The 12008-nt window shown below is 49.2% G+C and overlaps 2 long non-coding RNA genes across 5 annotated transcripts in view; one reads left to right on the forward strand and one right to left on the reverse strand.

Moving 5' to 3' along the window:
• Positions 1–12008, forward strand: part of LOC132487040 (uncharacterized) — a 50927-nt gene that overhangs the window by 32053 nt on the left and 6866 nt on the right. The gene's annotated exons all lie outside the window — the stretch shown is intronic.
• The window catches only part of LOC132487039 (uncharacterized), a 61329-nt gene continuing 55804 nt past the window's right edge, over positions 6484–12008 (reverse strand). For all 3 annotated transcript variants that reach the window (XR_009531500.1, XR_009531502.1, XR_009531501.1), the window contains 2 exons: positions 10970–11351; positions 6484–9509 (listed from right to left, as the gene is read on the reverse strand). This is a non-coding gene — a long non-coding RNA (uncharacterized LOC132487039). The remainder of the gene's footprint in view (positions 9510–10969; positions 11352–12008) is intronic.

Genomic DNA, 12008 nt, shown 5'->3' on the forward strand with positions numbered 1-12008 from the left:
TGCAGTGGCTTCTCGTGTTGCGGAGCACGGGCTCTAGGCGCACGTGCTTCACTAGTTGTGGCTCGTGGGCTCAGTAGTTGTGGCGCAGGGCTCAGTAGTTATGGCATGCGGGCTCTAGAGCACAGGCTCAGTAGTTGTGGCGCATGGGCTCAGTTGCTCCGCGGCATGTGGGATCTTCCCAGACCAGAGCTGGAACCCGTGTCCCCTGCATTGGCAGGCGGATGCTTAACCCCTGCGCCACCAGGGAAGCCCAATTATGAATTGTTAATGTACTTCGTCCATATGTGGAACAACAGTGATGTAGATGATCAGTGGGGAGAAACCAAAGCGAGACTACAATAGGTTTGGACACTATTTTTGTGTTTTTAGACATGACTATACAGTGGCCATATGGTGTTCTCCATCCCCATCAGAGCGATGGTGTGGTTTTATGCTCCACGGATTGTTTAACAGAACCCGCCCACCATTCCGTGAGTGCCAGCAGTATGTGCCAGGTCAACTGTTGGGCTGTCAGGCAGCTGTCTTTTGTCAGCCCCTTCTCTTGTCCACAAGCAGATGAAGTCCAGCTTCAAGACCCTACTGTATGGTACCCAGAACTTTATTACAGACTTTGTAATCTGGATGTTTTCCAGAGAATGTCTGTACTTGGAATAGGATTAGTCTCGCCTGCCTTTTTTTTTTTTTTTTGATGCAAAATGATCAGATGAATCCTCTGATGCGACAATGGCTGTGCAGTTTTATTTATTTTTCTTGCGGTACGGGGGCCTCTCACTGTTGCAGCCTCTCCCGTTGCGGAGCACAGGCTCCGGACGCGCAGGCTCAGCAGCCATGGCTCACAGGCCCAGCCGCTCCGTGGCATGTGGGATCTTCTCGGACTGGGGCATGAACCCGTGTCCCCTGCATCGGCAGGCGGACTCTCAACCACTGTGCCACCAGGGAAGCCCTGCATTTATTTTTTTAAAATATTTATTTGGCTGCACTGGGTCTTAGTTGCAGCACATGGGATCTTTAGTTGCGGCATGTGGGCTTTCAGTTGTTCTGTGCTAGATCTAGTTCTCTGATCAGGGATCGAACCCGGGCCCCCTGCACTGGGAGTGTGGAGTCTTAACCACTGGACCACCAGGGAAGTCCCTCTAGTTTTGATTGGTGTTAGCATGGTATGTCTTTCTCCATCCATTTTCTGTTATTCGCATCTTTATATTTAAAGTGAGTTTCTTGTAGACAACCTATGGTTGGGTCTTGTTTCCTTGATCCACTCTGACAATCTCTGTGGTAAGCTCCACAGGGGTCTTATGTAAGGGGTGCACAAGGGGAAGCAGGGGAGACTGTTGATCACAAGGGCCGCTGGTGAAGTCATATGAGGAACTTATGTTTGTTCATGACTCTGGGGGCTGCCGTCAAGTGTATGCACTCATGCAAGGGGCTAGTGTCAATTCAAGGACCCTGAAGGCTGCTTGGCCCAACAGAATGGATGCCAAAGCAGCGGTACCATGGAGCAGCTTAGCTAAACCCTCGATGATCCATCCTGTGATGCCTCGGCATCAGAAATAGCAATCCTCTGAGTAGCAGATATGTCCAAGGACATAGATACTGAGGCCCCTGTAGCACACATTTAACCAGGGGCAACAGTGATGAAGCCTGTGACGAAGACTCCATAGAGTTTGAAACCCTTTTCTCAGCCACTGCTCCTCCAGTGGATGGCAAGACCCACGGGAACAAATCAGGGACCTCAGGAGAGTGGAGTTGAAATACTTTAGTTCCATTCTGCATGACCTGTATGTCTTAAGACGTCTTCTGGAGGTTGGCCTATGCTGCCTTGAGTTGTTAGGGTTCCTACAGCAAGAGGTGCCCTGCAAGGAAGAGACTCACTTGGTGAAGCATCACTGTTTGTGCTAGTGAGCCATGCTGTTGCTGCATCAGACTCTGAGCACGGTGGAGCGTCTGCATGTGGTTGTTTAGGGTGGTTGGTCATTGCTGGGTGGCTTTTTTTCTTTTAATTAATTTATTTTGGCTGCGTTGGGGCTTCATTGCTGCGCGCGGGCTCTTTGTAGTTGCAGCGAGACGGGCCTACTCTTTGTTGTGGTGCGCGGGCTTCTCATTGTTGTGGCTTCTTGTTGAGGAGCACGGGCTCTAGACGCGTGGGCTTCAGTAGTTTGGCACTCAGGCTCAGTCGTTGTGGCACACGGCCTTAGTTGCTCCACGGCATGTGGGATCTTCTCGGACCAGGGCTCGAACCCCTGTCCCCTGTATTGGCAGGTGGATTTTTAACCACTGCACCACCAGGGAATTCCCTGCTGGGTGGCTTTTAATATTTGATGTTATTCCTATGCCCCCCAGTCCACTGGTGATGGCCAGTCCCAACAGGACAGGGACAGGAATGGCCCTTTCTGTATGTGAGCAGGACAGCTCTAGTGGAAAAGTGTCAGAAGAGTGAAGGGTGCTGGGATCTTAAAAGTAACAGTATTGTAACCATAGGGGTTATCTCTGTGGATATGCTGCAGACTGGGCAGGGTCCAGCGGGCTTGCTCCTGACTGCTCGGGGCAGGTCCAAAGCAGAATCTGAATGAGGTGTTAGCTGTCATTTGGGGGCAGTGAGTGTACAGGGTGAGGGGCAGTCTTTGTGCCTGCATACAGTTAGTAGCCTTTAGAAAGTACCACCACGGGGTTCCCTCGTGGCGCAGTGGTTGAGAGCCCGCCTGCCAATGCAGGGGATGTGGGTTGGTGCCCCGGTCTGGGAAGATCCCACATGCCGTGGAGCGGCTGGGCCCGTGAGCCATGGTCACTGAGCCTGCGCGTCTGGAGCCTGTGCTCCGCCACGGGAGAGGCCACAACAGTGAGAGGCCTGCGTACCGCAAAAAAAAAAAAAAAAAAAAGAAAGTACCACCACGAGGTGTGGGTGGTTAGTTATTCTGGTTATCCTGATGCTTACCCTCAGGGTGCCCCGTATGGGGTCCTGATTACGGGTTTTGTTTAGCCTGAGTGAGGCTCAAGGTATTTTGGAGGGAATTAGCACACAGCTGATCACTGTGAGGCACTGCAGGTTAGTGACCTGGGGATGTAGGTCTGGCCCCGCGTAGAGACAGAGACAGCGTTGTTTTGCTTGTAAGGCCAAGGCTGCTGTCAGAGGATTGCACAAATACATTTGTCCTGGCAGGTGTGGCCTACTTGGTCGTGGTGTTGGAGGGGATTCTGGCGTATGTCGGGGAGCAGCTAGTGCCTTCGCTGTGGGTACAAAGGAGGGCAGCAGCTTTGAGTACGGAAGGTGGTGGTGGGAATAACGTGGGAGTCGGATCTGTTATGGGCGCATCGGGTGGGGAGCAAACGCTGTCATCAGCGCATCAGCCAGCACACACGGCGGCAAGAGGCCCCTGATCAGAGGCTCTAGGTAGGTCAAGGTAGGACCGTTGGGAGGAGGTGCCCCCCGTGGCCGATGGGGGTTAGAGTACATGGCTTGACTTGTCATGAAGGCCAAATGACGTTACTGGTGCCATGCAGTTGGCAGGGGACCTACTGTTTGTTTTTTGTTTGTTTATTTTTTGCTTTTTTTTCTTACTGGGGTAGAGTTGTTTTACAATGTTGTGTTAGTTTCTACTGTACAGCAAAGTGGAGTTCCCTGTGCTGTACAGCAGGTTCTTATCAGTTACCTATTTTCTATACAGTAGTGCCTAGTAAGTATTGTGAGTGCAGCAAGGAATTAGCGATTTCACAAGAACAGTCTTCTAGAGGGCCCTCAGCGTCCAGCACCTGGAGGCAGTGGTGCAGCTTGACCTTCAGGTTGACCATCACCAGTCTCTTCCCTGCTGATGTGAAGGCAGTCTGGGAGGGGAAGGTCCCACTGTCCCACGAGCTCGGGGAGCACGATTTCCCTCGTAATTCTCTTGGGTTGAGACGTCACCCACTGAGACATTGGTGTGCTTGGGGTGGCCTTCCCAGGTGGAGACCCGTGAAGGGCAGAGTGGCTAAGAGGTGTTAAGTTCCGAGCAGATCTGCTGGAGGCCTGGGCACTGCACAACTACAAGCACAGGCTCTGCTGGTGGTTGAGCGGATCAGTAAGCTCCATCAGAGCAGTAGGGGTGCATCTTGGGAAGGGCATGCCGTGTCCAAGACCGAGCCTTGTGGGGATCCCATCCATGATGCACACAGATTCCGGACACACTGGTGGGCTAATTGTAGGCACACATTGTGGCCTACAGCTTCAGAATCCAGAGTTCACCCTATGAAACCACGGTAGGATCATGACAGCCCCAAACTGCCAGCCATCTGGGTCTGATTCGGTTAACACTGGGAAGGCCGTTTTGCCTGGGGTATATAACTTGAGGTTTTGTAAAAGGAGGGAGCTACTTGTTTCAGCATCGTTTCTACTGGCACCATGTGACGTGGAGAGAGGTGAGCTCTGGTTAGAATCCACACCCAGTCGTGTGCCAGCTGAAGCTCTTCTCACAGGGCCTGCCTGCACTGGCACTCAGCCGTCCCGTGACCTAGTCATGCACTTGGCTGATGTGTTCCTGCACAGCTCCTGGGGCAGCACTAGGCTCCAGGGGTCCACGAGCAACCCTGCTATCCAGGCTGTACACATTAAGAGCCACAACCAAGGGGACTCAGATGTGCACCTGGCTTGCTGGGGCCTCCTTTGAGTTGAGAAGTGTGGATACTGTGTTTAGCTGCTTTGGGGCAAGAGGCTGTTTGTCTCTTGGTCTAAAGTCGGGTAGGGACCTGGCCCACTTCTGCTGATAGTGACACTGGATTCCGGGTTTCCCCTGTGGATTTCATTTCCTAACGACACCAGCATCCACTAGGTGGGGAGCCTCTTTGTCTTTTCTCTGAGATCCACGTGAGTTGCACTAGTGGGTCCTGGAGCTATAACTTCAATCTCCTGCAAAACTTTTGATGAATATGGTTTAATAAACCAGCTGTTCAAAAAGTGAGGTGAAGCCAGTGGCCTTAAGATTTGCGGCTAGTCCTGGGCCATCATGTGGGCCAATAAAATCTGTATAATCATGATCTCTAAGCCGTTGGGTAGAGGCTTGTCCCCTTGGGGGCTTTCTCTCTATATCACGTTGCACAACCAGCCCTTGATTGACCTGATTAGGTGCGTGGAAGATGGTGAGATGGTGGGCAAGGGGAGCATTCGTCTGCTGAGCAGATGTGAACGACGCCTGACGTCAGAGGGCTGAGGGTTCCCTTTACGTGCTCAGAGAGTCGTCCGTGGAGAAGACTGGCAGCTAGTGCGTGTATGGTGGGGTGTGGAGATCTGAGGGCTGGGGGTCAGGCAGTGTTAGAGCTTGTAATGTTTTTTTGTCCATTTTGGGGACCACCTTTGTTTAAAAGCTTGGGGGGGGCCTGCCTTTGAGTAGACCATGGTATCTCTCTTTAAGTTTAGCCACTTGGGGCTGCTAAGTTAGTTGGAAATTTTACAAGAGTCCATGTGCCAGAGCCCATGACCGAACAGACTGGGAGGTGAAATGGGTACCTTGATCTGAATCCATGATGCCTGGTGGGCCGAAAGGTTTGGGCACATACCTGGTCAAGAAGGAGATTACAGCATTTCTGGAGGGAGTGGCAGAAGTCCAGGGTAGGAATCAATGACAGTGGTTGAATACCCACTACCTCTAGCAGAGGGCGGCAGTGGCCTGATAAAATCAATTTCTCACTGGAAGTAGGGTCTGTCAGCCCGGGGTGTATGCACGTGCTTACCTGGGGGGCTTCCAGAGTTTTGTTTGAGAGCAGAGGGGGCAACTATCTACCACCACTTAGGCTGGAGCCAAGGCAAGGGGCCTGTATACCACAGCAGTGAGCACTGCCACTTCCCTGTGGACCCAGTGTTAGCAGGTATGCATCTCTGGAGGAATAGCTGTGTCTGGACCTGTGTCATACTGTGAGAGGTGGCTTACGTTGGGCTCTGGAACAGGTGAGTATCTCCTTGTGGTGTTGGCATGTGTAGGCAGAGCCACAAGTATCCATAATCGGCGTGTGTGTTGCCATCTCTTTCCAAGTGGAGGCGCCCCAAGGAGGCCATTGTCCAGACCAGACTGTGAGCCCACTGGCTACTGCTCGGGAGTCAGTGAAAATCTGTGTCCTTGGGAGCCTGAGGGCCAGTGGTAGAACCAGGCACACCACCATCAACTCTGCCAGGCAAGCCCTCCTAGACGGGGGATATGCCACTAGCAGGAAAGCACAGCACAGCTTTCCAGCAGGCGGCCTTGTGTACAGTGGAGAACACCAGCTCCCTTCCCATGTCAGACAGTTGGTCCCAAGGGGCTTCACAGCTGTTAGGCCGACACTAACTGTATCTTCATGTCAGAGGGCAAGGGGCTGAGCATGGGGGAAGCCACATCCTCCTGTATTCTGGAAAGGCCCTTGACATCAGGTATAGCCCTTTCCTGAAGGTGTAATTTCCATTTCAGCAGTGAGGCCTGCTGACGAAAAATCAAATAACAGTCAAGCTAAGAAAAAAGAAAAGAATTTTATTCAAGTCAAACTGAGGATTATAACCCAGGAAACATTCTCAGAAAGTCTGAAAACTGCTCCATTGATCAGGAGTCAGAGATGCAGTTTTATACATCTTTGAGACAAATTATGTCTCATATTGACAGATTAGCACTGTGTACATAGTTCAGTCAACAAGTTGGGTTTTTTTCCCCTTAATATTGCATGTACAGACAAGCCTTTGGTCAGTGCGACCCCCATGTACCCTTGTATGAGAGGAAAAAGAAATATATTAGTCATAGAATTACAATATTGAAATGCAGGCGTCTAAAGAAAAGGGTCATCTTTTTCTCAAAGACTGATTTCATCCTGCTGCTTTGAGGAGGTCCGGTTAATGTATCATATAGATATGCACATTGAACACTGGGAAAAGCTTGCCACAAAGGGAGCATGTCATTTGTTTTTTTGTTTTCTTTCTTAGTTGATTGTCCTGCCACAGAATATTTATGATTTCCCTCATCATCTTCCCCCTTCTGATCATAAATCTTTTGATAGAAAGCATTAGATGATCAACTATTTGGTCCCGAGGTGGTTGCTTACCTGCTTCCAATTCATCATGTCCCTCCATGCTGGGTCTTGAGAGCCCGGTCCTTTTTTTTTTCTTTTGCAGGGGGAATGCACTAGTAGGATGCTTGGCAAGGACTGGTAGCCAATTCTAAGGTGTCCTGTAGGACTTAGGCCAATTGTACTTTATGTGCATTGTGTATGTCCATTACCTTATACAGAATTATAGAAATGATCAGCAGTTTCAACTTGTTTAAGCATCATTATATATTTTACCAAAGTAATTTAATGCAGTAATCATAGAAATATATTGATGAAGGCAAGTTTTATAGATTATACATTTGATCAGTCATCTCAGTTTGTTGTACAATCATTGTATGTGTGCTTTTGCTTAGAACAAGCAGTGATACATGTTATGAGTAATTTGATAGCCAGGAAGGGAAATGGATGGTAGTGCATATAATGAAAATAACAATTGTCTGTAAAGCAAAGCGGAAAACGTTGCCTAGTCCTGAGGGTAGCTGACTAAAAAGGTCACTTAAAGCAGGGGTCCCCAACCCTTGGCATGCGGACCACTACCAGTCCTCGGCCTGTTAGGAATCGGGCCGCACAGCAGGAGGTGAGCGGCGGGCAGGCGAGCGAAGCTTCATCTGCTGCTCCCCATCACTCACGTCACTGCCTGAACCATACCTCCCTGCCCCCGCCCCGGTCCATGGAAAAACTGTCTTCCATGAAGCTGGTTCCTGGTGCCAAAAAGATTGGGGACCACTGACTTAAAGGATCACTTTCTTACATCTTGTAACCATTTTGCTCTTCGGAAAATTTTTTCCGGGTGTGTCTCAACCTCTCTGGAGGTGTTAACATAAGTGTAACCCGTGTGACCAATAGCATAAAACGCCTCCTTGTTTGGGCAGTAGGAGATCTAAGGCAATTCTGTTATCTAACACAACTTGGGCTAAGGAATCAAAGGATTTCTGCTGTGCTGCAGTGCTTTTTGCAGTTTCTTCAACCATTTGACTAATGGTGGCTGATAGGTTTCTAAGCGTACCCCTGTTTACATATACTCCTGCGCTAGGAACCAAAAAGACTTTGCCACCAGGTTTCTTTGGTATCCTCCTCACATGGATCTCCTGACTCTGTAATGGGGAGAAAAAGGAGGTCCCATCTGTCTCTTTCTGGATAGACAATGGGGTAACATAACGTCCCGATCAAATAAACCTTCTACTTGCCAGCTCTTCAGACATGTATGTGAATACCCTTGGGAAGGTGGGTCAGTTCCAATACCATATATGAAGACAAAACCTGGGGGAGCACAAGTGACTCCACCTAGAGCGCTTTTGTTGATGGCTTCGTTAACTGGAAGTTCCCTTAACACAGTATTTAAACCGTGGGCCATTTCTTCTGCAGACTTTCCAAAAGCTATCGGTATGATATTGGAGGTGGGGGAGTTGCTGGCATACGTAACTCGTATTTTTCTCTTTAAGACATCTGTTAATTAAGTACAGGACACGGGGACTTCCCCAGCGGCCCAGTGGTTACGACTCCGCGCTTCCACTGCAGGGGGCTCAGGTCTGATCCCTGGTCGGGGAACTAAGATCCCGCATGCCGTGCGGCACAGCCAAAAAACAGTAAGGGACAGTGAGGGGGGCCGGGGGTGAGTTGTGTGCCGTCTCTAAGAAACGAAGATAGTGTCAGTCAAGGGACGGACATATTCGTGTTTTGGAGAATTTGAACCTGAAAAGTTAGGCCAGAGGGAGGTGTGTCTGAGTAAGTGGTATAACATTAGGAACATCTGAAAAGTCAGTGACGGGAATTACAAGGGGTTTAATCGGCCTCGTACTGACGGAGCAATCTGATGACAAATCCAACAATCAGTTAACCTCCCCCAGTACGTATACTTTGTGATAGTTTTACTAAAGAGTTTTCTTTCCACCCTAAACATTGGCCTAAGAACATAGCTAGAAATAGAACAATAACTTTCAATTTTTTTGGCTGTACCGTGCGGCATGCGGGATCTTAGTTCCCTGATCAGGGATGGAACCCATGCCTCCTGCAGGGAAAGCGGGGTGTCTTAACCACTGGACCGCCAGGGAAGTCCCATAACTTTCAATTTTGATAGAGAGGAAGACATTTTGATGGAGAGAGACAGTTTCTTACAGGTCTGGTCTGGACTCTTGGGTTAGCTGTCTACCACTGTTGTTGTGTTCTTCTCATCCTGGTTTGATGGAGCCTCTCTTAGTGGAAGTGGGGTGTCAGAAATAGGAGTTGCAGTCCATTCAGCAGGGGAGGCCCTTTTGAGGTGAGAGATGTGACGCCAAGAGATTAGTCCTTGGGCTTCCCTGGTGGCGCAGTGGTTGAGAGTCCGCCTGCTGATGCAGGGGACACGGGTTCGTGTCCCGGTCCGGGGGGATCCCACATGCCGCAGAGCGGCTGGGCCCGTGAGCCATGGCTGCTGAGCCTGCGCGTCCGGAGCCTGTGCTCCGCAACGGGAGAGGCCGCAACAGTGAGAGGCCTGCGTACTGCAAAAAAAAAAAAAAAGAGAGAGAGATTAGTCCTTTAAGTTTTGCCCCACAGGGATTTGTTAAGAGTAGCTGGTATGGTCCTTTCCAATGTGGTTGTAAGGAGTCCTTTTTTTTGACGTCTTTTCCAATAGACGACATCTCCAGGCTGTAACCCGTGACCCTTAATAAGGTCTTCGTCTCCCAGGAGCTCACTGTGGAAGGAATCAGTTACTAATTTTTCATTTTCTTTAAGCACTTTGATGAGTCCCTAACAGTAATGTAGAATGTGACCTTTAAGCAGTGCTGGTTCATAGGTACCTTCATCTAAAGGCATAGGTCGCCACCCAGTAATTATTTCAAAGAGAGACAACTGATGTTTACCAAAGCGGGTAGAACTAAGGTTGAGGAGTTACCAAGGGAAGAGCTTTTGGCCATGGAAGATGAAAAGCCTCTGAAAATTTAGCCACTTGTGTTTTAATAGTGCTCTTGGTCCTTTCTACTACCACTGAGGATTGAGGTGATAGGTGCAGTGAAAATGTTGCATTAGCGGCCGAATCTGACCAGTGGAGTTAATAATCTGTCCAGTAAAATGGGTTCCCTGGTCACTATGCAAATCAGAAGGAATTCCCCAAAGTGGAATTATTTTTTTTCCAATAGTAATTTGCCTACTGCTAAGGCTACTGGCCTTCTGCAAGGAAATGCCTCCACCCAGTGTGAAAGCATGCAGACCACAACCAGGATGCATTTATAGCCTTCAGAGGAAGGCACGTGGATGAAGTCCAGTTGCCCAAACCTACAAGGGTTCCTCAGGGAGGGGGAAGTGGCCTTGCGAGCCATGAAGGGGTTTACCAGGATTATATTTAGGACAGACAGAACATAGGTCATAAATCTTATGAGCTTTAGTGGGAGAAGGTTTCCAGATACATTGTTTTCCCTATAATACCATTTTCTCGGGTGCCCGTGGGCCAGGGAATGTCCTGGCTGGAGTAAAGGCAACGAAAAATAACTAAATTAAAAAAACCCAAAACACCCAGTAATGACCAGCCACCCCTAAACAACCGCACGCAGATACTCCGTATTTGTGAGATGGGATCCAAATAGCCCCCCTTTTTTTTCTTCCAGCCCTGCTCTTCATTTTCTTTCTTTTTTTTTTTTTTTGCGGTACGCGGCCCTCTCACTGCTGTGGTCTCTCCCGTTGCGGAGCACAGGCTCCAGACGCGCAGGCCCAGCAGCCATAGCTCACGGGCCCAGCCGCTCCGCGGCATGTGGGATCCTCCCGGACTGGGGCACGAACCCGTGTCCCCTGCATCGGCAGGCGGACTCTCAACCACTGCGCCACCAGGGAAGCCCTGCTCTTCATTTTCTGAAGCCAGTTCCTGAGCCTGCAAAAGAAATTTCTTAAGTTTCGTCAGAGTTATGATCAAGCAGAGGAGATCCTTGAAACTGGGCAGGGACAAGACTTCAGGCAGCTTGTTTACCTGCAGCATCAGCCGGTCCACGTCCTTTGGCCTCTGTTGAGTCAGATTTGGAATGCCCAGGTATCTTCATGATCGTGAGCTGTCTGGGAAATTGAGTGGAGTCTAATAGTGTTGAGATGAGCTGTCCATTCTTTACAGGCTGACCAGAAGAGGTGAGAAATCCTGTTTCCACAGCATTTTAAAATCACGAGCCACTCCAAAGGCATAGCAGCTATCAGTATAGACATTGTTTATTTGACCTTTGGCTAACTGACAAGCCCTAGTCATGCAATCAGTTCAGCTTGTTGGGCCGATTTGGTGTCTGGTAAATAAGAACTTTCACTTATTTCTGTTGAAGTTATTGCAAACCCAGCTCAATCATGTCCTTTTAAGCAGGATCCACCTGTAAACCAAATTAAATCAGAATTATCAATGGGAACTTCTTGCACGTCAGTCCTCAGAGTTAGAAGATAGTATAATGCAGTCATCTTGAGATGCTGGAAACAAAGTTGCAGGGTTAAGACCGTTACACCAGCAAGCGAAAGTAATACTGGGTAATGAGAGTTAACAATACTTCCTAAGAGGCCAAGCGACTCACAGAATAGTGCTGAGTATGATGGGAACTTAAGAGAGATTCAACTGAGTGAGAAACACAGATAGCCAGAGGAGACCCCATGACAAGTTCTTCAGTAGCTTTGCATAAAGAGGGCAGTCGCCGAAATAGCTCCCATACAGGGTGGGAGCCCTTCTGCCACCAAATCTAAAGGGCGACTATAACACCCTGTGGTCACAGTGCCTCTGAGTGAATACACCCAGGGCGTGTCCTCTGTCTTCAGCCACAAAGAGGGAAAATGGTAGTTTATAGTTAGGATGGCCCACAGCTGGAGCCTGGGCTAGTGCAGATTCCAGGGCATTTATAGCTTTCTCTCCTTCTGTTCATCCATTCAGTTGGGTCTGGCTGATCAGGTTGTTTTTTTTTTTTTAAGTATTTTTTAAATTAATTAATTGTTTTGGCCATGCCCTGCAGCATGTGGGATCTTAGTTCCCCAACTAGGGATCA

Source organism: Mesoplodon densirostris, chromosome 3 (genome assembly GCF_025265405.1).
Source record: "Mesoplodon densirostris isolate mMesDen1 chromosome 3, mMesDen1 primary haplotype, whole genome shotgun sequence".
Lineage (NCBI taxonomy): Eukaryota > Metazoa > Chordata > Mammalia > Artiodactyla > Ziphiidae > Mesoplodon > Mesoplodon densirostris.